Genomic DNA, 27,266 nt, shown 5'->3' with positions numbered 1-27,266 from the left:
CTACAGATAGTTCATAAATGAGGCCCAATTGATGCTGCAGGGTGACTGAAAAAAATTCCCTGTTCAGCAGCCCATTAGTGTTACAGACCTAGAGAGAAAGGTGGCAGATGTAGCAACTTCAAAAATCCTCTGTTCTTCCTGTATCTGAGCCTGAAAATACATGAATGCATCTATAGTGCAAACTGGAATCTCCTTGCAGTTACTTGCACCTTTGTGAGGTCACTCCCAAGCCACTGAATAACTCTTCAAATCACTACCTTTTTCTTTTTACTATCTGTCTTCTCTAGATGAATTTTCTTTACAAATCTTGGACCAGCCATAAACTATGTGTGACTGGATCCACTGGTACCACCTGTTTTGGTTTCCTTGTCAAAATAATTACATAGATCCAGTGCAAACAAACAGACACAAGTAATTTCAAACAAAACCTAATTAAAAAATGACAGTACTTCTTTTTACCACCTAGTAGAGAAAGAAGAAAGATGAGTCAGAGGTAGATAGAGAAGAAAGAGCAGAGCCAAAGCAGTTGCTTTTCAGCCCGTGCATGATGCTTACAGGTAGAAATGTGGATAGTGCTGTGTGGCCCAGCTGTTCAGTCCCAGCTACTGTAAATACAGGATTACACTGTTTGCAAATATAACACAAACTTAGAAATGATGTGGGAAATAAGGTTGCTACTTACATCAAGAAGAAATCTCAAGCTTCTCACTGGTAGCTCAAGAGCAGAAATAGAAGCACAATTTCCTATGAATCTGTCATTCGGCTCCAGTTAGCAATATGACAGCATGTTAGTAATGGCTACTTTGCTCATTTCTGCCAAGGGAATTCCACAATCTGTTCTACACAGGCCTTGGATTCCTCCAGGTTAATCTAATGCATGATCTCCAGCCTGAAAAGCTTAAATACTCACAGCTCTACTCCCCAAGAAACAAACATATAATCAAATCTCATGCTTCAGGGAATAAGCTGATGGCTGCAGGCTTTGCAAGGAATACTTCCCCTATTTTATGGCTCTGCACAAACTGTGGGGTTTGAATTTTCTCTGAAGCATGAGGCATTAGCTGCTGCTGAATGCAGAGTACCAAGCTTAATAAAGAAATATTAGAGATAGAAAATACTGTGCTTTTAATTTTTGTCAGGAAACTTTTTTTTTTAATTTTTTAATCCAGATTCTGAGGCAAGGGAAAAATATTAATTGGAAGCATTGTTTGCAGTGGTATATCTGAAAGCAGGTGCAATGAAATGGCATTTCTTATCCACCAAACATCACTGATTATCTGGGGATCATACCTGATGCTTGGGATCTCCTTCAGGAGGTCTGCGGCATGTAAATAGAAACACAACAATTTTGAATGCTTCTTAAATAAGATGATCTCTCAGAGGATTTGCTATATCTCTTGCTTATTGTTTTATGGGCCAGTGACTAGGCTGCCCATACAGTAAAAGACCATAATGCAATTGTTGTTTGGTTTGTAGACATCTGACACAGAACTGCAAATGAATGCAAAAAAAGCTTTTCCATGGGAACAGGAGTGCAGTTGTAAAACTACCTGTGGCACATGCAGGCTTTCCTTACAGAGGCAGCCACCACTCTGTCTCAAAGATGATGCTCCACAGATAGTAATTCCAACTCATTTTCACAAAATTAGATTGCGTTCCACCATTAACCTTTCCCTATAAATTCTATAAAGTGTCAGGACAAAGCATGGAGCTCAGTAAAGATACTGCAACTAAATTATCTCAAGCAAGGGAGAAACCTTGAATATTTTACAGGATTGAGTGGCCCTGCGTAATGTGTTAGCCATAAACAAGCACAACACGTACCCACATCTGGGTTCTCTGTTTCTAAATATACTGAAACTGCCAAGGCAACAGATGAGATTTTTCTGTCAATAGCTGTTGAGCAGACACTTACTCTGCGATCCATTTTAAACCAAGTAACAAAGCCCTGTAACTGTACAAGCCTGAGATAAGAAATGAACAGCTGCCATTTTATGCCAGTCTTCTTAAAGAAACAAATATATTAGTGCTGACAGCTACAACAAGAGAGCAGATAAACAATTAGACCTAAAGGTTTGTTTAATGATTGAATTAATATATGGTGTTTGAAATACAAGAAATATGATATTTCAGAGGAGGTATATAGCACCATAGCACATCTCTGCAACTGCCAAAACAGACACCAAAGACTTTAGCCTAGATTGTGCCAGAACTCCAGAACAAAGTAGAGAATAAATTCCTTTGCAGGTGCATTTACATCATCCCTAAGAATCTTCAGTTGTCATTTTTCTCACAGTTTCAATACTAGAAGAAGATGAAAAGCAGAAGTGCTCACTGAAGGAATGTTACTGCAGGTGAAGCAATAATTTCACTCTTAGCGCTTCTCAGCCTCAAAGGTTTGATGCCATATTCACCAAAACTTGATATAAGAATTTAAACAAATTTTTACACAAACTTTGGATAAACTTAACGTTTTATCTTACTGTCCATAAGTTGAGTAGTCAATGAACTTCAGCAGCTGTCCTGTGCTAATCAAGGACAGAATAATGGAACTAGTTCCAACAGACACTTTCAACACGTCAGATTTACACATGAGCATATGTCCTGCTACACAACGACAAACACATCTTACTCAAACATGTTACCAATTAGTTGAAAATATATCCTATCTGCTCACAGTGCCCAGGAAAAAATGTTTGTTTAGCAATTGCACGGCACTGTAAAGAGATTGGTACTTCCACTTAATGGAGAATTTTGAGATTTTAAGTTGTAGATTTATTCTTGTTTGGTGGAAAGACTTGAACTTCCATGTAAAAATGCACCACCAAGGCACCATTATCTGTACATTTCTCCAGTTTTTAGTTGATCTAACTGGTGAGGAAAGATGATACCAGGAGCATGGACCAATGCAAGCATCCCACTACTTGCAAGGTAGCAGATAAATGAGGTAAAGGAACTGGCCCAAGCTATACTGTTTGCTTATAGATGTTTGCTTTGTTTCCCTTGGAATTTAGTCACAAGCTGGCAAAGTCCTAGAGAATATTTGTTACATAAGAATGCACTGAAAAGCACGTTTCCATGAAATCTTTTCAACTAGCTCCTCCTTAACATTTTCCAAGGGAAAAGATAAGATGCAGCGCACTGGAAAATTAAAGTTGATTCAGTCACTCTTAGTGTGAGAAGAGTCACATATCTACTGAGCAGTAGGACAATGCAGCCAAACTACATGGACTGGAAATTCTACCTCTCAGGCTTTCCATAGGCACCTGCAAAGCCTGCTTTGCCATGCGTCTGTTTATTGCCGAGCTTAATCAAAAAGTGACAGTCTTGCACTTCCACTCTCAACTTCTTTTATGCATCTGATGTCCCTCATCCCACACTTGACACTGGAAGTTGTGCAAGACAGATGATGTCCCCATTGGTTGTACCTGTGAGCAGTGCATAAAGCATCTCTGACTCCCAGGTGGAGGTCTACAGTATATAGGCAAGAGTTAACAAAACTGCAAAAAGTAGATTAAATCATCCAGAGGCACTGCTGCGTGCATAAAGTAGTGGACAATCCAAAGCACCTCGTATGTGTGGCACAAGAGTAAGAAAATGAATAACAACAGAAAAGCATGTTTTTTAATTTCCCAGTTAATAGCTAAGTTGTATTAAGATAACAGTGTACAAAGGATGAAATGCAAGTATAATGGTAGGAACAAGGATGTGAAAAACAAAATTAAATGATTTATGATTCCGATTCCCAAGTGATAAGAATAAGCATAATAAAAATAGAACAGTAAAACTAGTTAGACAGGAAAACAAATCATCGTGATACCAATTTGTAAAATAAATAACTTTTCAATAAAAATTGGAACTGGAAAAAAAAATAAGGTGCATTTCCACACATAGCTCAGAGATCACATAAATGCCAAGTGACATGACAGTCTGAAATAAATGCTCTTTTTATGAACAGCACAGTACTAAAGCAAGCAAAATAGATGCATAAAATGGGTAAATTTCCAGTGTATTAGTTATTGCTTCCTCTGAGCTGCAGTAAATTACAAATTCATTTTTACCTTTTTTTTGTGTTCATGAATACAATTTTGGGACTGTTTTTCAACCCCCTTCTCTCACAGCTCTGTGTTTTAGAGATTTATATTCTTCTTTAAAGTCTATAAATAAAAAGTAACCAAGTCTTTTCTGTATGAGGGTAGAGGGCTGAAAAGTCAGAAGGAACTATTAATTATGCATCTCTGAACTTTCTTTGCGTAAATTCTGCTATCTATTTACATACACAACACTTCCATAAAACTTGTTTTTGTCTGGATACTTTTTTCCTTTACAAATGAAATCCAAAGTAAGTTTTCTTCTCAAACTCATGGACAGACTTACCCACTCTACATTTTTCTCATCTCTTTTCTTGTTTATGGTGCAAAATCACAACATGTTCTCTTTATTTACTACTTACTATACCTATAAATAAGAAATGTGAGACTATCAAGACAGAGCAGGCTGGAGTCAAAAAGTGGAAAAACTTATCTGAAATACCAGTTGACTGTTCCCAGTTGACAAGAGGAAACCAGTCAGTGACTCTGAAATTGAATAGAGTAATTAAGTGCCATAGAGTAATTAAGTGCCACAGAGGAAATCATTCATTTCTGCCTCTGATTACAGAAAAAGAAAAAGAAAAAAGAGGGGAGGAGGGAAGAAAAGTGCCTTGAGTTCTTTGTATCAGCAGTATAGTGTTTTATATGGATGCAAAGGATTATCTTGCCCTGCATCCATGCAGTGTTTGTTTTCACTCTGAACTAAATAAGCATGCCACAGGCATGAACCACAGGCAGAGTTTTCAGTGCATATATTAATACACATGTACAAATATGCATTTAATTTCCCACTGTGCTTGTGGAGACACAGAAACATAAAGATAATAGCTGAGTCTGAGACCACTTAGGTGTAAAACAAAAATGAAAGCCAATATCCTCTTTCTTTTCAGGTCAGCACTGTGATACTCCATGTTTAAGACCCACGTGTTTCTGTTTCACAGTATGGAATCCCTCAATTCACATGAGCTCCGTGGCTTAACAGAGGTCAAAGCACCTTATCCAAACTAGATAAATCTTTTTTTCTTTTTTCTTAATTGAATATCTCAATTAAAATATTTAATATTTATTCAGAACACATTAAAGCACTATAACTCAAACCATATTTAAAACTATCAGCTTGATAAAAACTTTTTTTCTATGACTTGCACATGAAATTCAAAACAGGCATCCCAAATTATTCAGTTAGAGAAAACAAGCCTAGCAAAGTCTATATATATATATGTATATATCCTGCTAATTTTCATTAAAAATCTCATTCACATAGGAAATAAATTAACCAAGAAAAATAAGAAGTGTATCAAATCTTAAGGACTATTTTTTCTCCCTTTCCCCCCCATTCTTTCTTTGCCTTCAATGGTCATTGAAGTGTACTGACAGCCTTCTATCCATAAAACTGACACGGTGGGAAAGAATAGCAAAGTATAGCAACATTTGGAAGCATCACTGGGATCACTCTGGTGGATGCTGCAGTGAACACATACATCCTAGAGCACCCCAGTCTTGATGATTGGCGAAGGACATTAGATTTTCCTTTTTTTTTCTTTTCCCAGTCTGTAGAGTACAAACATAGCTGAACATGACATTAGAGTCATATGTGGTACCAATTTTTCAGCCACTGCTGATTCAGACTGACAAATACATCACTTGATAAAACACAAACACTGGGCACTGTTACACACAATATTTTAATGCTTAGTATTCAATGCTAATCAGTTTGAGCTTTCTCTGTCTTATTTCTCTGGTCTTTGTTCTAATTTCTTATGAATTATCCGGGGAAACAAAAGCCTTGGACTTTCAAATTTTGGAAGTAAATATCTGTCCTTCTAAATGAGAAATGTACATGACACAAAATCAGTGGCAAGGAGACAAAGATGATTCTTCTTTGTTGCTTGTCTCCAAAAAAAAAAAAAAATAATTCTGATAGCTCACTATCAATTATGCATGAGTCAAGAAAACTTTTCATTAACATGACTATCAAACAACAAATATGCTGTATAAAGGAATCTACAGAATCTGCAGTGAAGCAGATTCCCAGCTGTATTAAATTCATCAAAGATTTCAAGCACTGTTACAATCTATTTAAAAATACATTTTTCTCCTTCCTTTCTAGGCTGTGTGATTGTTGCCTCCTATATTGTGTAAAGAACATTCATGAGAAATTAAAACTTCCTTCAACATCCTGGTGTGTAATGATTTTTTTACATGTTTTAGAAAGTTTGATGATCTTTTAATTAGCTGTCTTCAGTCACATCATTCAGTTCACTCCTCATCTCTCAAATCCTCAAGCTATACAGCAAGGCATGTACTTGATAGGTAGCTTTGTAAAATTCATGATCTGGAATCTACTAATAATGTCTCTCAGGTCATCATTATCAAGATTCACAGGCATCATAAAGGTCTTAAAAGGTAAATCCACTAGCTGCTTTAAGTTACGTTTGTATGTAAGATGACATCTCCACTCACACTCCATACTTGAGGCTTAGACAATGTAAAATACCAATCAATCTGTAAAAAAAATTCACAGACCCTGCCTCCATTATCTATTCTCATCATATTTAAAATAATTGTCTTAGATGTTTCATTTACAGTTAATAAAAAAAGAAAAAGGAAAAAAAAAAAAAAAAAGAAAAAGAAAAAAAAAAGAGAGAGAAGAAACCTGAACAACTGATTCTATTTCAAAGAAACTCTAGATTCTCAAAGATTTCAGGAGAATATTCGTAATTTCATTCCTTGAAAAGTTTCAAACTTTATTAATTCAATATTAAGTGATAACAGATGAACAGAGGGTAAGGGCTATTTATGATGATTGCAAGAGATTGGTTTTGAATAGAATATATTGTTCAGGAAATGGACATTCTTTAGGATGGAAAGCATCTTCAGATGTAATTACATCTTGTACTGTGAAACTTTTTAAACCTAAAGTTTGAAATTGAATAAAATGGCAGGATAGAGCAATTTCAGTACTTCCAGAATAATCTTCAAAAGAACATGTGAGTGAATTGAAGAAAAATAATCTTATACAATTTCCACAATATGATGGAACAAAAATGGCTAACTGGATCACCCATCTCGATGTGGTTTCTTATCAGGTGGAACTGCTGTGTCAGTGTGAATGATATAAACTCAAGCAAAGGAAGACTACTGTGATCTTTTACTGAAAAGCCATTGCAAAGTATCTAATTCCAATGCAGTGCTCATAATCAGACATCTCTCCATTTTCATTTCTCCCTGTGTCTCCAGTGTGTGCAGCCCCAGTGAGATCAAGAAAGAACACATCAATAAAAAGCTGAAGAGAAAATTCAGAGATATGTGCGGCTTTTGGTCAGAAGACAGCAAATTGAGTTCTTTTGATTTGTACACAATATTAACCAAGATGAACCAAGATGATCCTGCACTTTATGTGCCCAATTCTTAGACATCACCATACTCAAGATATACTATGCAATGCCAGAATTTTTGTGCTTGACTAGATTAGATCTTTTCTAATCAGTACAAAATCACTGGAATTTAGAATAAGAGCATAACGTCCATGGAGTTTGTGAATACAGCTACCTTTTATTTTGAAATTTTAATCACTTTCAAAAAAGAACTGAAAATCACTCAAATATCTCTGCACTTGTAAATCATCTACAGTGCAAGTTACTTTGCTTTGCTCTTGCATTACACAGTGGAGAAAAATAATTGGAATTCCAGTTTTGTATCATTAGTTACAGAAGAGGGTAGATGCAACTGGATGGGCCACATAAATAGGATTATTTCCAAGGCTTGCTTTCTTGTCTAGATGTTCATTTCTGATGCAAGTTTCTTTTTATGAACTGAAAAGTCTCTTCCTGCTATGGTATCATCGAGTTGTTGAAGCTATGGCTCATTTTAAAGCTGCACAGAATTTGTGGCAATTTACTATCTCCTTTTCTATCATTCTTATCATCTTTGAAAGTATAAAAGTGAAAAAATGAGACACTGTAAGTACAGATGATCAGTGCAACCATTATAGTAGGTTGTCAAATCCCTTAATTCACAAATAGCAAGTGAAGAAAATTGCAGGACAGAAAAAATGGCTGTGTCTTCAATTAAAATATATTGAATCAATTACCTTCTATAAACGGAATGTTACTAACACTTGTGGGTGAAAACAAGTGACAAGAAGCTCTGCCTTTCTTGGCATTTTTTTATGTCTTGAGAACAATGATCAAGAATTTGAATTTGTGTTTGAATATTATAATGTGTGCCCCGGTGGCGCAGTGGTAGGAATGCCGCGTTGCAACACCGGAGGCCCTGGGTTCGAATCCCCCCTGTAGCACAAGTGGTAGAAGTGCTGCTCTGCTACACAGAGGCTCGAATCCTGGGGGGTTGGACTTGATGATCTCTAAGGTCCCTTCCAACCCACACGAGACCATGATACTATGATACTATGATTTTAAATGCAATGTAATGTACATTTAATTCTAAGTATTTCTTTACATTGTTTGGTTTTTTGCATTAGTATACTTCCACTTACGTTTTTGCATGGATTTATGTGTAAATAGTAAACAAATGGCAAACAGCACATTAGCAAATGGTTAAAGTTTAACATTCAGCATCTGTGATAATAACAACTGTCAGTTCCAGAAGCTTTCTGAAGTTCTGCTGAGATCACGACAGAAAATCTATTTCAAGGTCACTCAATGCTCGCTTTTTTCTGAAGGGAAAATAATATATTAATCCCAAGTAGAAAGTTTAAGACATTCATTAGAGTACAGTTTAATTTGTGTCTTGCAAGGGACACACTATTTCTAAAATGTACTGCAATGGTTTGCTAGGTCTATTGGACATTGGTCCCTTTCAATTTCTGCTCAAGAATTGGAGTGCCTGTAGTAATTAAAAGAGAACATTTTCTGGACCACTTCCTTATGATGTGTTTGAAACAGCAGCAGAAATACAGCACTTCCTGAGTACTTCTGGCACTTTCCACTGCAGCATTAACTGAAGTGCAAGAAAGTGCAAAGGAAAGAGGATGAGTCCAGAGGTAGAAGGCTAGGGAGGGACACAAAAGAAAGGTAAAGAGTTTATATCCAAATCAAATTGCATTTGAAGAACGCCCTCCTCTTCCTATCCATCTTGAAAGTATTTCTATTCTCACATCTCTGCCTTCCTAACTCTCAATTTCTCTTTCTACATTTATTAAGAAATGCTTCTTAGACATAAACATGGAGAGTGAAATCACAAACCCTTTCAAACTCACGACAGAACTCCTACAGATGTAACTTGACCAGAATTTAGGTCACCCAAACACAGAATCACAGAGATAGGAAGGGAATCTGAAGGTTATCAAAAGCAACCCCCTGCTACAGCAGGCTCCCTGTAGTGGGTTACATAAGAAAGCATCCAGACAGGTCTTGAATATCTCCAGAGAGGAAGACTCCCAAGCCTGTCTGGGAGTGTGTTCCAGTGCTCTGTCACCCTCACAATAAGAAATTTTTCCTCACATTCAACTTTCCATGTTCCAGTTTGTGCTCATTACCACTAGATCTGTCATGCGACACCTCATCATCTCTGTGGCCCTCTGCTGGATTCTCTAGAAATTCCATATTAGGAAAAAACCTTTTACAAAGGTTTTATGCATACCCCAGACCATCTTATAAGTAAAAGTGTGAGAGTCATGAACGTGACTATGTACCTACACAGCCCATCATCACACCCTCACACCCTCTTTTTAGCTTTGTTTGTGAAGAAGTATTTTGGTCTTATGCAAAAGCTATCTCCACTTCCTACATTCTTTCAGTGGACAAAGACATTATTTTATACAGAAAGGTGTTAGAGGTAGAAAATCAGAATTTTAATAAGAAGACTGCTTTTTTTTTTTTTTTTTTTTTTTCTTTTTTTTTAAATAGAATATTAGATGTTCATAGGATAATCTTCCACAGAACTCCATGAGTCATTCTACCAAATAATTGATTTCACACAAGTAAAAAATTACCTAGCCTGGGGAACTGAAACTTTCTCAGCATTACTAGCTAGTGTGCTTTGAGGAAAACTGTTTGTAACTGATTAATTCTCAAAAAAGTAGAAGATCTATTCTACAAATGCCACCTGTGAACATATGCAATAAAAAGAAGAGCTATGAATAATACAGAGTGCTGAAACTGTTTTTATGAACTTGATCACAAAAACAGAAAAATCGCACACTGGAACATAAAAGATGTGGCAAAGAAAAGTTGTACTATGAAGAGTAAACTGTTAATTTTCATTGAGAATTGCATCAGTACTTCTTCAATTGAAATACAGAATATAAACAACTTGATCAACAAATCTTCACTACTGCATAAAATATCTCTAGATGTTCTTATACACCTGAAGACAAAGAAAGCATTATTTTTATTTGTGAAGTAATAGTCTGAGAAGAGACAAAAATTGCTAAAAGTGGATGAACTGCTTTTACAGATAATAAATTTACTAAAAATGCAGCTTAGTGAAGGAACAAAATTAACTACAATTTTGGGCAGTAGTTGGTGAATTGGTGAATTGGTGAATCAAAAGCTGGTGAATTGGTGACGCCCAAATGAATGAAGTAAATTAGAGAACTGAAAAAATAAAAGTGGAAAAATATTCTGCTTGCATTTTTTGAAAATTAAATGATTTCACTTTATTACTATTATTAAGCAGTTTAGATATGAAAATAAATATCTTCTCAGAAACTTATTCTTAAAGGAAATGAACGATAAAACAAATTATCTGATGCTAATGCAAAATGGAACGTTGTTTCTTTTGGTTGTAAAGAAGAGACGTATTTGTCCACTGAAAAAAAATGTAGTATTTGAGTGTGGAGCAAAGAACTGCATAAGACTAAAATGTCCTATAAGCATTGATTACACAGCTAAAGGAACATTTATCATGATTAAATACAAAGTTTTCACAAACTGGCAAGCTTTAGGTTGTTAAGTCATTAGCATCCTTTTGTGATAATATACATATTTTATTAAACAGCGGACATTTCAGGATACAACAGAACACACTTAGCAAATGTTTTTAACTACCTTTGCTGATATAGTGCTGATTCTCACAGCACTATATGAAGTATCCTTCAGGACTCTGAAATCACATATAAAAATACCCCTCATTAAATAAAGTAAATTAATTCACTGAAATGTGTTAGCTACTCAAACAATCTGGTTGTAAGAAGAGAAACTTTATTTTTTGCTAAGACATTTCTGTGTTTTCTCCATCATCTGTTTTCTTTCTCCTACAGAAAAGCGGGTTGTCTTCGGCCTGTTCCCTTCCTTGACTTCCATTTCCACAAATGTAAGGTAATATTCATTTACTGAAGAGAAGTAAGTCATCAAGAATCTCCAAGTTCTTTTTGCTGTTCTGCAACTTGAGATCAATTGTAGGTGCACTGGAATCAATTTCTATCTATTTCATAGGGCATTGGATATGAGCCCATTCCTTGTACTGCACTGCACAGCTAGTGAGGCCTAGAATCAATTTGTTTATACAATTAATTTATGACATAAGGCAGAAACTTAGCTTTAATATTATTTTAACTACTACAGACACTATATAACTTCATAACCAAGGCTAAGTTATGAATAAGTAGTTCACCAAAGGGAAAACGTGAAGGTACAGTTAGCTTTATCTAGTTTAGATTGACTCACAAACATTGCAAGATATTAAGTATTAATCACTGCAGAAGAAAGGTCTCTTGAGTGGAAAAAGAGAAGTTTTTACAAAGAGTACTTTTGAATAAAATAAAGTTTGAATCAGCTGAGATGGATGCAGGTACTCTTAAATAGGGCGCTGCCAAACACTATAAGGACAAGCCTTATTTCCGCAAGTACAGTCAATATTTTTAAATTGATTTCTTACCAGCAGGCTGGTTTATACCAATTATAGACTTTATTTTTTTTTTATTTTTTTTTTTTAATAAGTAACATTAGTATAAGTCTGTATAAGTTGTACAGATGGATTGCATAGAATGCTGGTATTTAAAACTCCACACAGATGATTAACAAAATTAAACTGGAGGAATTTTTTTGGAAAGTATTATGAGCTATCAGCAAGCAAGCCCTTGATTTGAGCAATCATAGATTTTCTTCGACTTGACAGGTATCTATGTACTAGAAACACAGGAAGCAGCGACCTCTTTATATACCAGTGAAAACAACACTGGGAGGAAACCACGGAAAGTAATAACCTCTTAAAAACTCCATCCAGTACTAAGCAGTACTAGCAGAAGAGAGCCAGGAATCTGGCTCAATAATTTTCTAACATCCATGAGTAATATATCAAGACACCAGCACCTGTTCTGTTTCCAATTTCTGTGTCAAATGCTCCAGCAGCCTGATTTGATATCAACAACCCCAGAAAGTGGCTATCAACACAGGGATTAAGGGATTGTTTGGTTAAAGCTCTGTGCCTTTGTGTTGGGCAAAAAAAACCAACAAAAAAGCAGTAGAGTGAAAGAGAAGTCATGAGGGAGATCCTGACAAGGCAAGGGCAGATGTATCCATAATGGGAATGTGGGATGGAGATAGTCATAACATCATCAGCAAACTCTCCCTTGAGCAGTCTAGAAAATGAAGCAGTAATCACCTTCTTACTCCCTGATAACTGCAGTCCTGCTAGGAGCAGAGGTAGAACATAGTAAACAGTAAGGGCAGTGTTGGAAAATGTGCACAAGCAGGGATAGCTCTGGAATAGAATAAAAAATAAACAGTAGGGCCATTAATAGGGCCACCTATCCTGGACAGTTTTCTACCTCACTGCATATAGATACAGATTTAGTGGAGGGCAAGGAAAATGTTTCATTGGAAGGTTAAATTCCAAATGAAAACCTTATGGTGCTGCAGTCACATGCGGCTGCTTTTAGCTGTCATGGTGTTCATCACCTGCTACACACACACAAGCGTTTTTACTCCTTAGGTAACTACAGTCAAAGTCTGGAAGTGTTCTGAGAAATGCAGTCTCTATGTAATTGGATTTGGAAATATCCATGTTCTACCAGCCTCTTGAAACTCAGTTCCCAGTACTGCACATGATCCATTTTAGTAATCAATGAAAAAAGAAAGAAGGATACAGTAATGCCTCCATAAGCAAGTATCTGGCATGAGTTCCTACATATATATGATATTCAGAAACTTTTCTTCAAACTATGTTCAGTTTGGTGACCTGTACTGCACTTTCTCATTTTGCAGTTCATAGATATTCAAGGGACATAGGTATCTATATACATCCAGGACAGACTGGAGGACATTTTGGCTCTCACCTGCAGTGAAACTCTGGTAGCTTTTCCCATTCCAGTTCATGAAAAACAAAACCTCTCTGTGAACCAAGCCAACACACAGCAGGCAATCAGTGGGAGAAATGATTCAGAATTGGACTCTGAAATACAACACTGATATAAATGCAGTCAGTGTTTTCTCCATTAGATTTGCGGTCAACAGATATTATGCTTTCTGAGGCTTCTGACACAGACCTGTTGTGTACAAACCTGCTGCTTCTCATCATGGCACAGATGGGGTTAAGGCCAAAAACTTTGCACAAACAAAATAACAAAGGAAGAAAGCACTTATTCATTTAAACACAAGGAGTCCAGACTGTGTATCAGGAATCATGGAAAGTGGTTCAGTGATAGCTCAACTAACTTAGCAGCAGACAAACATTGTGTGAGCCAGACTCACCACCCAGAAAGGCTCTGACCTATAGGGAAGATGACATACTGAAATGCTGTAGTAGCTCTTCAAAATAGTCAGCAAATGTTTGGCTGGAAATAGCCCTTCTGCTGTGAGACATTTAGACAAAAACGCATGGAGAGAGCATCACTTTTATGAGCTCCAGTAAAAACAGCTCTGCAGTCTTTCAGTAGCAAATTCCCTAGCAGCTTGCTTAAAAATTTGTTTTGTGCCTTTGTCTTAACGTCATTTTTCAGTCCATCATCTTCTTTCCTTGTCCTGGAAAGAAAATGTCAGTCACACAGATTTGCCTCCTTCTGACAGTGGTAGAAATCTTTATTCCTTTCCCTTCTGCTCTTCCTTCTGTCTTCAGATCTTCCTCCCTTCTGTTCTCATCCTTTCACACAGCCTTCTGTATACTGGCCTAATTTCTCCTTAGACTCCTCTTTCTACACTGTCTTAGTTTTATAGTGTTGTTTTGTTGTGGTTTGGGTGGGCTTGTTTGTGTTTGTTTTTTCACACGTACTTTCCTTCTTTCTTCCTACTTTACTTTTTCTCCTAATTCTTTTAACTTCTCACCAGTTGTTTAATTTCAGCAAGTCAGTATCTTTTTTCCTGCCTTAGCCATTAATATAAAGAAAAAGTGGGCTTTTTCCTACCTCCCCACATTTCTTCTCCTACCCAGGAATCTGTGGCTCACAGATAAGTTCCAGCTTTTCTTGGTATCCTAAGAGTTGCAACTCAGAAACCTCAGGCACTGCTGCTTGGTTGATTGGTTTTGTGGGGTTGTTGTTTTGGTTTGTAGCACATATCAGCAAATTCTGTGCAACAGCTCTCTGGTTATTGATACTAGATGTGTGCAAATAACTGGTGATTAAGTTTACAGTGATATACATACTTAAGAATACATTCTAGGGTGCCATGACCATGCTAGTTTTTAGATTGAACCATTCTTGTACAGTACTGTAAGATGACATCATAAATCTGTTTTGAGCATGAAAATATTCACGTCTCAGTATTGATACTTATTTCACAGTAGGTCCCGTGCCTCATACACTTAGAAAACACATTTCACTGTTTAAGGAAAAAGCAGTGAAAATGCCAGCAAGCAAGCAAGTATTTGTCTTTATGATACACATCAGTAAACTCTGAATCTGACAACTACTTCTTTACTCAGTTACAGGATGGAAAGGGTAAGTAATTATATCCTCTACTTCAGAAGAAAAAAAAAATCACAGTGGAAAATTTGTCCAAAATAGCCAGCTGCTAGATTGAATATTATACTGCACTGTGTGTAAAAACTGTGAAAATAAGATCACTCCAAGTCTGAATGAAAAACGTAATATCTTAAATGTTTCCTTATTTTATTTTAAATATAGTAATCCTATTTCTCTTACAAACCATGGAAATGATTTTAGATTATTATTATTAGTAGTAGTAGTATTTTAGAGAAGACAGATCACTTTACTCAAATCTCTGATTTTGAAGAAAATACCCAAGACAATTGTATGGTACCTCAGTAGGAAAATGGCAAAATCCTCCGGAAAATAAATAAATAATATTCCTGTCAGCTGTTCCTATTGAGAAACACAGGAACAGCTTACCGTGCATATGACACTCTTCCTTGCATGTCTGTTAAAAAATAAATAATTAATAATCAGATGTATAGGTCTCCAAATCCAAAGGCAAGCAGCATGTTATCTTATGCAGATTACTACTCAATCAGCAGGGCACCTCCAAACATTTGAGGCTTACACCTACTTCAGCTATTGCTACACATGAAGGTTACAGTGCCCATGCTGTCCATTTCCCCTAAGAAGCCAGTCCGCACTAACTTCAACCTATCAAGTGACACATTTTCAGGTCTCCCGCATGGCCAAAGTGACTTTCTCATGGATGTACAGCATATACGTCACTAATAACTGAGGCATCTAAAGTATGATCAGTTCTGCCTCAGTGAAGTTTCATAATTCTCCAAAGCTTCAGCTTTGCTTCATAAGCCATCACAGAAGCCTTGCCCTTGGAGGAATGCAGTCCTTCCAACTCTAGGTGCTTCTGAAGTAAGAATCAGATTTAACCACTGAAAGGGTCTGCTGTTATAGAGTTTGTGACTCTTCAAAGCAAAGGAAGAGAATCGGCAACAGGGAGGAAAGGGATCTCTCAGAAGAAACATATTAGGATAGATTAAATAAGATCAAGAAAGTGATGTTGGGCATAATGGGGTCCACAAGGAGAGATGCATGGATGGATATGACATGGGAAGAGATTGAATCAAGCTCAGGTAAGGGAAAGATGAAGAGAGTTCTGACTACAAAACAGAAGCAGTGTACAAATGGAAAAATCAAATACAGAACCCAGCAAAAGAATGCCTTAACTTCATTCCCTAGACCTTAATACATTAACCAATGTGACAGATTCTTATCAGCTTCATAAATCTCTTTCGTGAAGTTCACTCTAGTACTTACAATGTAATTGTTATTGCAGATTAATCTTGTATTTCCTCATTAATCAAAGTAATTCTAGGTAACAACATATCCATTCTAAAATAATGAAATGTCATGTCCCCATTTTCTTTTCTAAATAACAGACTAGTTCATTGTACCTATTCTGCATATTAGGGCAGCTTCTTTATATCAACATACCAACAATAGAATTCACTTAGGACTTCTTTTTTACTCTACTGTAGCTTTTGCAAAGCTAAAAATCTTCCAGACACAACAGAGTATATTTTAAACTCACAGTCCATCATAGTAATGGAGGAATTATTTGCAGGCCCCATCCCAAAACAGAGTACTTAAATCTCAGTGTTAGAAACAGATGTATCTTTACCATTAATATAAAGGCATTTCTACCAGGAGCATCCCACACCATGATTGTTCTCAATAAGTTCTCAATTGATATAGGAACTTTCCTGGAAAGTAAAACTTTGAGCTGGTTCTCCCACAGAGATGTAGGACATGCACTCCTATTAGTCTGGTGTGTCCTAAAAATATTCCATTGCTTATTTCATTAACTAAACAGACACACACACACAAAACGTCACTACCGCATCAACTTTCAATCAAAAGGATACTGGTAGTTTGAAGATGATAAAAAACCACAGAATCACAGAATTATCAAGGTTGGAAAAGACCTAGAAGATCATCTAGTCCAACCATTACCAATACTTCCAGGCTAAATCATATTCCTCAGCACCACATCCAAGCGTTTCTTGAACACTCCCATGGTTGGTGACTCCATCACCTCCCTGGGCAGTGCATTCCAAAAGACTTCTACTTGGCCTTACCCAACCCCAGGTAATTATTATTTGTTTCATTGAAATTGACATATCATAAATGATAGCTTTCTAGATACAATACTATGATGATCAGTTTCAGTCAGTAAGTTCAATGTTTCATGCAGTAAGTTCAATGGGATCAGCCCAGCTTCACAACTAGACACTATCAGATCATGAGGGAAGGACCAGGGGAGACTCTTCATCCTGTTAACTCTCAACTGATCAGACAGATAAGCTGAGTGCATTCTGTAGGCAGAAGTAGGTCCTCTGCTATGCTCTCACCTCACAAGATATGACAGTTTTGGTCAAAAAACCCGCACAACTACAGTATCAGATCAAGTCAGAACTAACAGAATCCCTCAGAGGAAAGTTTATCTCAGTCCAATTATGTGAAGACCGCATTTCCTGGACAACAGCAGAGAAAGATGGTATCTGTGTTTCTCTCCACATACATGTATGTTGAGCAATGCATTTCATGCTGATCATCAAAGGATATAGCACATTCTAAACATCAAGGTATGAACTCAAATTCAATATGAATAAAGGCTACAACTCCTTTTCCTCCTGAGCCAATCACTGCTTTCTACTGTCTACTGTAATTCAGCTACTGCAATTTCTCTTTAAATTGATGTTTTCCTATTACTTTCAACTCTTTCAGAAAGGAAATTTGCCATAGGAAAATTTTTACTTTAGTAAGCTCATGTCATGTTTTCTCTACATGTTTGCAATTCTATCCCACAGCCAATAGAATTGCAAAAGTTCTTCCTCAGTGTTTGAAAAATTCTCTTGGGCCACATGAATGTCAGAGAGTGCCATTTTTTCCACATAGAGGATGTCATTGATGCATCTTTACCTAATGCACACTTCCACTTGCAATGTCGTTTCATCACCCTGCCCCTCTGTTGCCATCTGTCACATGGCAACAAAATGTAATGGAATACTGGTGGGAAGGTTCAATCTCTACTGCCATACCACCAATATCTGTCTCCAGCGTTGTGGGCCAACATAACAAAATAGCAGACATTTCTGTAGCAACCCTCATATAATTACATTATTTATTATTTTTATTATATATATTATTATATCATATAATTACAAGATATGCTTTTTTTTTTTTTTTTTTTTCCTTCAGATGCATGCATACCAGAAAATAAAATTATGTGGAAATATTTGCATATGCTCTGAAAGCCTAGCAGAAGACCGAGTTGGGACAAAGCACTAATTAGCAGTTCAAGTCCTTTTCAAAACGATTCTTATTACATTATTGTGAAAGATCTGAGAAATGCATTTTGAGGTTTGAAACAGAATGCTGTTGGGAACATTAATTTCCATGAGGCCTTGTTCTGTTCATGTCTCAAGTTTCCAGGGAGTTAATTCCTCAGGAATTCTGAGGGTTGACTCTTCTATTTTTCTTCACAGGAAAATTATCTACCCGGCTGTTCTAAACAGATGTTTGGTAATGTACAAAATGATCTTTTTGACAACAGAAAATACTTCCAAAAGCAAGTTTCATAAACAGCTACTAATACAGTCCTACAGTAAACCTCCCACCATCCAGATGTCCAGATGTCATGTGGTTCGCTTTCCTGTGAATTCACTCAAGAAATCCTGCAAATAATATTGGGCTTACCAATTATCACTACGTTCCTTCATAAGTAACAAACCATAGGTGTAAAATAATGAAGATTTTGCTATATACCAGTAAGCAGAACTCTAAGTTAATAAAATTTAGAATAAATAGAGAAGTGTGTAAGATCAGAACTCAAATTTCTTCTTCCCCATTTTCATATGGATTTAGAGGAAATCTACAAATTCAGCCATCACATATTAGGTTATGCAAAAAAATATTTTTTTTTCTATGATGCAAACTGTATTAATTTAACATATAAAATCTTATTTAAAAACAAAACAAAAAAAAGCCTTTATAACATTTTTCCTACTATTTTCTTGAATACTCTGGAACATAGTCCCAGTGTATAAAGTGATGAACAAACAAGACTTTAAATGGAATACTAATTTCCACAGATGTCATTTTCTTGTAATTCAAATATAAGTTTTTCACATGAGGCTTATTAGCTATGTTTTAATCTGCATTAGTCTGGTTAAAATACCCAATTTCCTTTTTTTTCTTCCTGCAATCCTACTAGGCTTTCTTTAGCCATTAGCAATAGTAATAGCAATTAGCAACACTACTTCCAGCACTGTCATTTCAGGCTAAGCTGTGCAGGCTTCATGTTTAATGATTCCAAGCATAACTACAAAGGCATGAAATAGAAAATACAATAATCACTAAGGAATGGCAGCCTCTATCTAATAGTCAGTTCTAAATTTTACGTGTCCAGTTCTGGACTGTTTCAGCTCTATTTGGCTCATAAATGTAAAGCACGAGGAAAGCAAGCATTTCACTTTCTGTGCCTTCAGCACTGGGAAAGTTAGGAAATATATCTGTAGCCTTTGTATTTACTTACCAGCATCCACCAGTCCCAGAAAGTCCCCAGCAATACCTCCCAGTCGGGTCACCATCACCAGTGCTACAAGTTTTAGTGCTACAAGTTTTAGTGAAGACATTCACACTGTGTACCTGCATTGGGTGTAGGTGGAAGTCCACTGGTAGCAGAGAGGCTACAGGTGTGGCCCCCACGAGGAGAAACTGAGGCTTCCCCATGCAGACACTCTATCTCATACAGCCCCTCTGCAGGACACAGCTGGTATGTCAGCCAAACTGGGGCACAACTTCCAAAGCATAAAGAAAGGGCAGAAAACATTGAAAGAGGAAGTGCTCAGTGATGAAACAATTGTTCCCGAAGGGACTGCAGCCCATAGAAGATTTAGAATCATAGAATAATAAAGGTTAGAGGAAGACCTCTAAGACTGTCTAGTCCCACTGTCCACCTACAACTATTATTGTTCACTAACCTGATTTCCCATGTACCACAAACTTGTGATGGATCAGATGAAAAGAACAAGGAGCAGCAGAAATAAACTGTTACGTTCTGACTGCAGCCATCCTGCCTGCTTGTTGCATCACTGAAGAGATGTCCCAAGTAATGAGTCCTAATCACAGTAAGATTCCTAATTGCTACAATTACTACACAGGTGGCCATGGTTATCACACACTGCCAACCTGAAAATATTTAAGAAGCTTTTTAGTCAAAACCTTCTTCAGTCATCCCCTTGGTTTCTAGCTGAAAGGTAAATCCTGTTAAAAGAATTGTTTTAATTTTGGACACACATGGCATGCAAATAATAAAAGCTTTTTGCTCAAGCTGGAAAATTACATTGGTTTTCAGTCATGCTATCAGTTCTAAATGTTTGTCCTACTTAGAAAGGACTTAGGACTTAGCTTTGGAAATAATAAATTCAATATCTGTGGCTACGTTACCCCTATGCCTTTGGCCATTTCTTGTAGTAATACTAGCACATGCATACACATGTGCACATACACCCACACACACAGAATGGGAGACAGACTCTTTGCCTTGCCAAGTCTTCTTTGCATCATTCTGACACAACAGAGTAGACTGACACCAAACCAAGCTGTATCAGTTAAAAAAAAAAAAAAAAAAAAAAAAAAAGGAAAAAAAGACAAATTTACTGGGGAATAGTGATCAGCAGAGGGGTCTGGCTAAGAAAAAAGGAATTGTTGGGTTCCTGGCAACTGCTCTCTTACAAAGCATCCAAGAGAGCATTTCCCAAGTGTAGGAAATGGCAGGCTGCTCCCAAAACCCCACTCCTCACACCTGCTGCTAAAACAATCATGTTTTCCAGCTGCTCTTGTGGCTGGCAACTTTAGCACACTTTAGAAAGGTTTTAAGGCCCTGTGCAAGGAAAGATCTATATGCGTAATGTCCTCTGCCTGTTCAAAAGAGGAGCTGAGACTTCTTGAAGGTGCAGAGAAATCAGGCCTAATACATAACATGAACTCTGGTAGACACCCTAGCCTCAGTGCATATCATTTGGATAAACACTGCTTTTTTGTTCCAATCAGTCTAGATAGCTGTATGCATCAGTGGAGATGGAACCTTTGAGAACAAGCTCATCAGAGGACAGCTGGTCTGTGCCAGCATTTGAAATGCTAGCAAATGCTAAGCACAATTTGCTGGTAGGATCTCCCAAAATCAGGGAAACAAAGTGTACAATCTTCTCAGCCATCACCACTCTGAAAGTTTGTCAGGATCTATTGAGACAATACAAGGCTGAAGGGGAGAGTTTCCAGGATTTCACCATTCCCAGTGATGAGATACTGTCACCACTGTGAGCCAGAGTCAAAACTGCAATCCATAGGGTGGTGCTGTGTGAATTCTCCATTGAATAAATAGCATAGGTCTTAGCAGGTAAAATAATGTTCACTCTCTTTTGGGTTAGAAAAGGAACAATCCCTCTGGATTTCCTGGAACACAGACAATCCATCAATTCTGGCTGCCACATCACAACACTGACTAAGCCGAAGGCTCAAACTCACAAGGTCAGGCCAGAGAAGACAACGTTTCTCTTGTAACACGATAACATCAAGTCCCTTTACCAGTTTGAAGACCATGGAGCACATTGCCAATCATGGCTGGACTTTGCTACCACAACCACTAGATAGTCCAGATTTGATGCCTTCTGACTTCCACCTGTTTGGGCTGATGAAAGATGCGTTTTTCCAAGCAACAGCACCGTCATAGCAACTGTGATAAAGAGGGTCAGCTTTGCTGGGACAGATCTTCATGAGCGCAGCATGCAGTTTATTGTTCTTTGCTAACAACACATTGCTAACAGTGGTGATTATTACTGAAAAAACAGGCTGGTTTGTTTTGTTTTGTGTGGGTTGGTTTTTTTGTTGTTGTTGTTGTTGTTGTTGTTTTTTTGTTTTTTTGTAGCTGAGAATTTGCTCTATCAAATAGTGTTATTGTGCTCTTTGTATCTGTTGTACATTCCATGGAAGAGCTGGATTTTCAGTGGGGCTTCTTGTGTGTGTAGGTGTGACTGTTCTCCATATCAGCCTGAGCTGTTGCATTTTTCTGTTGCATAACGATGGAGAAAGACCTAGTGAGCTTTTTCTGCTTTGTAACACAATGAGTCACACTGAGAAGAATCAGTTATTTATCTGAATAACAGGAATAAAGAGAAAACAGTAATCTCATCAGTTAAGTATATTATTAGTATCCCGTCAAAAACACTGTGAATAAAGCCATTTCCTAGGGAGAGTTTTCTTCTCTCACTTCCTCTGTTGTGAGATGCAAAAGCCCATTGCAAGCAGCCAGAGCTCCATCTACCTCCAAGTGGGAGCTACATGTTATCCATGGTGGGTCATCTTTACAGAGAGGTAAGATATATAGAGATGCTTTGAGTGTTTATACAGATACTCCCAACAAACAACTCTACAGTTAAATTTTGTTTTTTGAGCATCCTAAGTCTGTACTGGCATCACTGTGCTTATAGCACGTTAAGCTCATCTATGCAGCAGGCAATGCTTTAGGGATAACAACAGTTTTCCACTGATGATATACACAATGCTTATTAACCAAAGCTGTCTTCTCTGGGATACAAAATAATAACAACAATAATAAAACCTCCATAACTGCAATATTCTCTGTATTTCCTAATCAATTCAACCAACTACTTTTCCACTTTTTTGAGTCAAAGGTGCAGTACCATTCCCTTTTCTTTCTTTATGTTTGATTATTTTTATACTGCTTTCCCAAAACTTATTGACAACATGCTGACAGTGGAGAATACTCAACACCTCACACAGACACTGCTAGCATGTGTTTGAGAACACACTTCTTGTTTTCCGAGTTGCCTTCAGTGAATTTACAGTCCGATATACCGAGCACAAACAACAATCTGCTGCCTAGCAGCAGGAGACCTCAAATATCCTTCCTTCTGAGCAATATCTAAAAGTAGATAACTCCTGCACTTTCAGGTTCTTTTTGTTACAGGCTGAAGAGGAGAGCAGGCTGGCAATGCCCATGCAGAGACAGAAAGAATTAGCTAAACTGCAGAAAGAACTCTGAAATCAAAGTTCATAATCTGGCTAATTTACAAGGATGGGTTGAAGGGAAGAGACTGTGATTTTTTTATTTGTTTGTTTATATTTTTTGTCCTTGTGTGTGTGTACTGGGGGCAGGGGAGAGAGGGAAATGTTTGTTTTTCTTATTTTGTTTAGATAAATCTGACTATGTCAGTGCATCAGAGAGGGCTTTACATTTGAGGGCCCAGTGCTCCCACCTCTCCGAAGCACAGGTCCCAATGAAGTATTACAAAGACTCAGACTAGAGGAACAATCCCACTCTTCCCAGAGACCCAGAGCTCCACACTGGGGCTTGCAGCAGCACAGGATCCTGCTGACTTCAGGGCTCAAGGTACATTAAGGCAAGTATGTGAGACTGAAAGCAGGTTTGGTTGCCCACAAAGGCAAAACCTCTCAGTGAATACTTGAAAGCTTTTGCTTCACTGATCTTGGTATTTAAGTTACTACCAGAATAGTTAGCATGCAAACTCTTACTTTACGTAACTATTCTTAGCTCTTTTTTCCTGAAGTCAACCTAATTCAACCACTGAAACTACCCTATCACTTTTCTGATAGCAAATTAGCCATGTTCATACAAATTAGCAGTAATTAGCAGCAGACACTACTAGCAACGTAATGAGATTTGATTTCTCTTTTGGTGATGGAAGAAAATTGGATCCAAGAAGCTATATTTTAAAGGCAAGTTTAAAAGAGCACCGAGCTGAGGTAGTAGGCATCAGTGTAGAATTTTCTTTGTGGCTATTTTGCTCTAGTTCCACCCAAATGTGAACAGAAAGATTTCAGACCAACTTCAGATAACTGATCCTCTTCAAGGAAACTTCTGAAGTTCAGAGCTGAAACACTAGTAGAGTTTGGTACAAATCCTGAGTTGTTTACAATGTGTAATTTGCCCATAAAGAATAAGGAGGGACAGAAATATAATGAGAAGCAGAGATGTTTATATCTTAATGGGGCAACAAATACTTAAAATGTTATTATCTCCTTCTTGGCATCTTGTACTCTCCTTACAGGAAATGAGACAGCAAAAAGTAAAAATACAAATAAAATGTAAAAGATGGTTGAAAGACTTGGTAACCAAGAATGCTTAACAGAACTGCAAAAGCCTGAAAACTTCACAAGTATCTATAGGAAAGGATACTTGTGCTGCTGGTTACAGGCTTAGCAAACACTGGAGCTCAAACTGGGGATTTTTTATTTGATTTCCAAAGGGTAGGAGGTTAGTGTTCATTAAGGCAGCAATACCTAAAATCACCTTAATTTTGAGCTGGCTGAAGTTCTGTTAGCTTGAACTGACCATTAAGTTATTGTTTAGACCAAACACAAGGCTTCAGTTTCTTGGTCAACTCAGTCATGGGGTTTTGCAACATGTAGGAAAATCTCAGTTGTGAAGTGCCAAACAGCAGTTGTAGGGACAGGGTGGAATCTCATCCATCTTTTTTTAAAAGCGTAAAAGAAAATGAAGAGATGAATGAGAAGTCAGCTACAAAATTACAAAAACATTAAATGAGAAACATCTTTTTTTTTTTTTTCCCCACTGTGCTTTTCCATTTTTTTCCCATTCCTGAACTTAAGTTTGTATCTGAAGACCCGTGAGCTGAGTGATGGGTGCTCTGAAGTCCATCAGACCAGGGCCAGAAGCAAATCTCTGTTCAGACTTTTCAAACTTTTTTTTTCTGAACACAAAATACTAAAGAAAGAAGTAAAGAAAGGCACATGCTGTGCAGGGTAATTTAAACAGAATGTTACAAGGCAAAAAAAAAAAAAGAAAAGAAAAAAAAAAAAAGAATTTCTATCATATTTGATATTCTGACATTTCAATGTTTGTTTTTGTCCCAGATCTGAATGCAGAAGTTTAAATTTAGAGATTTGTGGGAGAAGCAAATTCTTTATGTCCCCTCAAAGAGCCATTTCCAAAATGAATCAGAATATTTTCTTTCAAAACTGTCAGAGCATTCTGAAATGATATATATGCACACTTAGAATGTACTATATAAAAGAGAAATATAAAAGAGATTTAAACATTATCAAAACAAGATACTTGAAGGCTTTTCACTGAAAATTGTTAAAAAAACAAAAAACAAACAAAAAAAAAACCTTAGTATTTCAAAGGAACTGCTCATTTGGATGCAAACTTTTTCCTTTGGAAAGCAAAAAAAACCCACAAAAACTTATCTAGTTCTACGTACAAGTCAGCAAGGGAGATCTTATTTCCATATCTACAATTTGACAGAGCTAAATTGTCATTCTCTGAACAATCTTGGTTTTGTAATCTATTCTGTGCATATAGTCCTTCTTACCTGGGGATCCTGAAACATTTTGCACAGATGACAGATGGGAGTCTGTCACATCAGCACTGACATGAAAAAGAGCACCCTGTTTTACAGTAGGAGTCTCAACCCACAGTGAGTTGCATGATATACATGATGGTTCCTTTCCAGGCTTTGAATGGGAGCAGAATGCGTCCCTTGTCAGGAAATCCAGCAAAGCACATGCCATATGTACAGGGTGGACCCTGTATGGATGTAGATGGATAACTCCAATCTTTGTTATCATGACTGCAATTTAAACTGAAATAGATCTGAGGAAAGTTGCCTGGACAGTAAAATTGGATAATTTGATTCCAGTTCACTTCCATGTTTACTTGTATATTGTCTATATATGTCACTCCAAAAGTATTTCCTTTTTTTTTTCCATGGAAATTACAACAGATAAAATGAGCACAATAACACTATTCAATAGTGTAAAATCTCAGCTGCAATACACAGTCTTTCAACATAGTAATTACCTTTCGCTATGCATTCTTACCAATGACGAACAAGAGTCTGCATGCTCTACTCATAAAAATCTGCGTCAGTGGAAGTGGTCTACTGTTGCTGTCACTGTGCTCGCATCCACTGTTTGGTCTCCATAAATGTTCAGCGAGCATCAATGAACATCAGCGTGTGCAATTTTTTCCACAGGGAGGAATTCAGTTCACAATTTTGCTTCACACACACTTCCTTGTTAGATGCCATTTTGTCAGACTGCCATTCTTCTGCCATCTGTCACTTGGTAACGAAGCAGTAGCAGGGAAAGGTTCAGCCTCTACAGCCATACCACCAACATCTCCCTGTGATGATATTAGCCAATATAATAAAATAGGAGGCATTACTTTCAGAGCAGCCCTTATTATTTACACAAGACTGTGCTAGAGCTATAGCTTTAAAGAGCCCCTATCCTAATTTACATGATAAAAGAAGGGGGAAAAAAAATGTGGAGATGTCATGTTTCAGAAATATTGTGGGATGGATAGAAAAGAACTCAAATGATCCACTTGGAGATTTTTCATGTCTCTCTGTCCAGGGATCAGCATGACATTAAAAAAAGGAGCTCCCAAAGTCCTGCCTTGGCTTCTCTACCTTTTTTTGTTTGTTTGTTTGTTTGTTTGTTTTTCCCCTCACAAATTAATTCTTGAATAAACTTTTGACATTAAAATAACACTCAGGATCAGTGCTCTTTCTCCCTCCTGTCTGGAGCTCAGGGCCCCATCACAAGGACATGCCTATTGTGGTGACAAGTGAAATCATTCCTCTGCATCATATAGTCCTTAAAAATGTTAATTATGGTCCAATACCGGTCCCTGTAAATATCTACTAATTCTCCCCATTTTCCTTAGGTGAGAGAAAAAATATCCTTGCCCTTGCCTTCAGAGATCTGTAGCATAAGATTTAAAGGGTATCTCCTTATGAGACCATCAGACTTCATCCATTTTTCTTCATAACTGACAACAAAGCAGTCCACCTATGACCTTATAGTAGGCAAATATTTGATCAATATTCAATAAAGGTGATATTAGGGAGGTACAGAAGAGAATTCCACCATTGGAAATGGGTATTCCCTTCTTAAGCAGATGAAGGCAGATTTAGAAAAAAAATTGAGATTCCTCCTGTTGCTAGAAAACTTCATCATGTCTAATCCAAACTTAATCCAGAAAACAGAATCCATCACTTCCGTCTTTTCTACTGCTCTTCTATTGTAACATTCATGTCATTTTCCAAATTGACAAAGTTTGCCGACAAGGTTGATTCATTGCAGTTGGAGATGTTTGGACCTGCTGCAGTCCAGGCTGCTTATCTAGAAAAAAAATCTGTCCTACTTGTCAAGCTTTGTCTAGTCGTTCATAGAGAAGGTGTTCCGTTTCCTCTAAAGCCACAACAGTGTGCCTATATTTCTACATAGTCATCTGAGTCCTTGTT

At 37.2% G+C, this 27,266-nt stretch overlaps 1 long non-coding RNA gene across 1 annotated transcript in view; it reads right to left on the bottom strand.

Annotated features, from left to right (window-relative positions):
* Window positions 1–11,174: 11,174 nt before the first annotated feature.
* Window positions 11,175–27,266, bottom strand: part of LOC107308997 (uncharacterized) — a 49,124-nt gene continuing 33,032 nt past the window's right edge. Inside the window, exons 2-3 of the long non-coding RNA XR_001553038.3 lie at window positions 13,333–13,448; window positions 11,175–11,542 (exon numbers count right to left, since the gene is read on the bottom strand). This is a non-coding gene — a long non-coding RNA (uncharacterized LOC107308997). The remainder of the gene's footprint in view (window positions 11,543–13,332; window positions 13,449–27,266) is intronic.

The sequence above is a fragment of the Coturnix japonica genome, chromosome 2 (assembly GCF_054131305.1).
Source record: "Coturnix japonica strain WE chromosome 2, WE-NBRP24, whole genome shotgun sequence".
In the NCBI taxonomy this organism is placed as follows: domain Eukaryota; kingdom Metazoa; phylum Chordata; class Aves; order Galliformes; family Phasianidae; genus Coturnix; species Coturnix japonica.
This window is presented reverse-complemented; position numbering and strand designations above follow the sequence as displayed.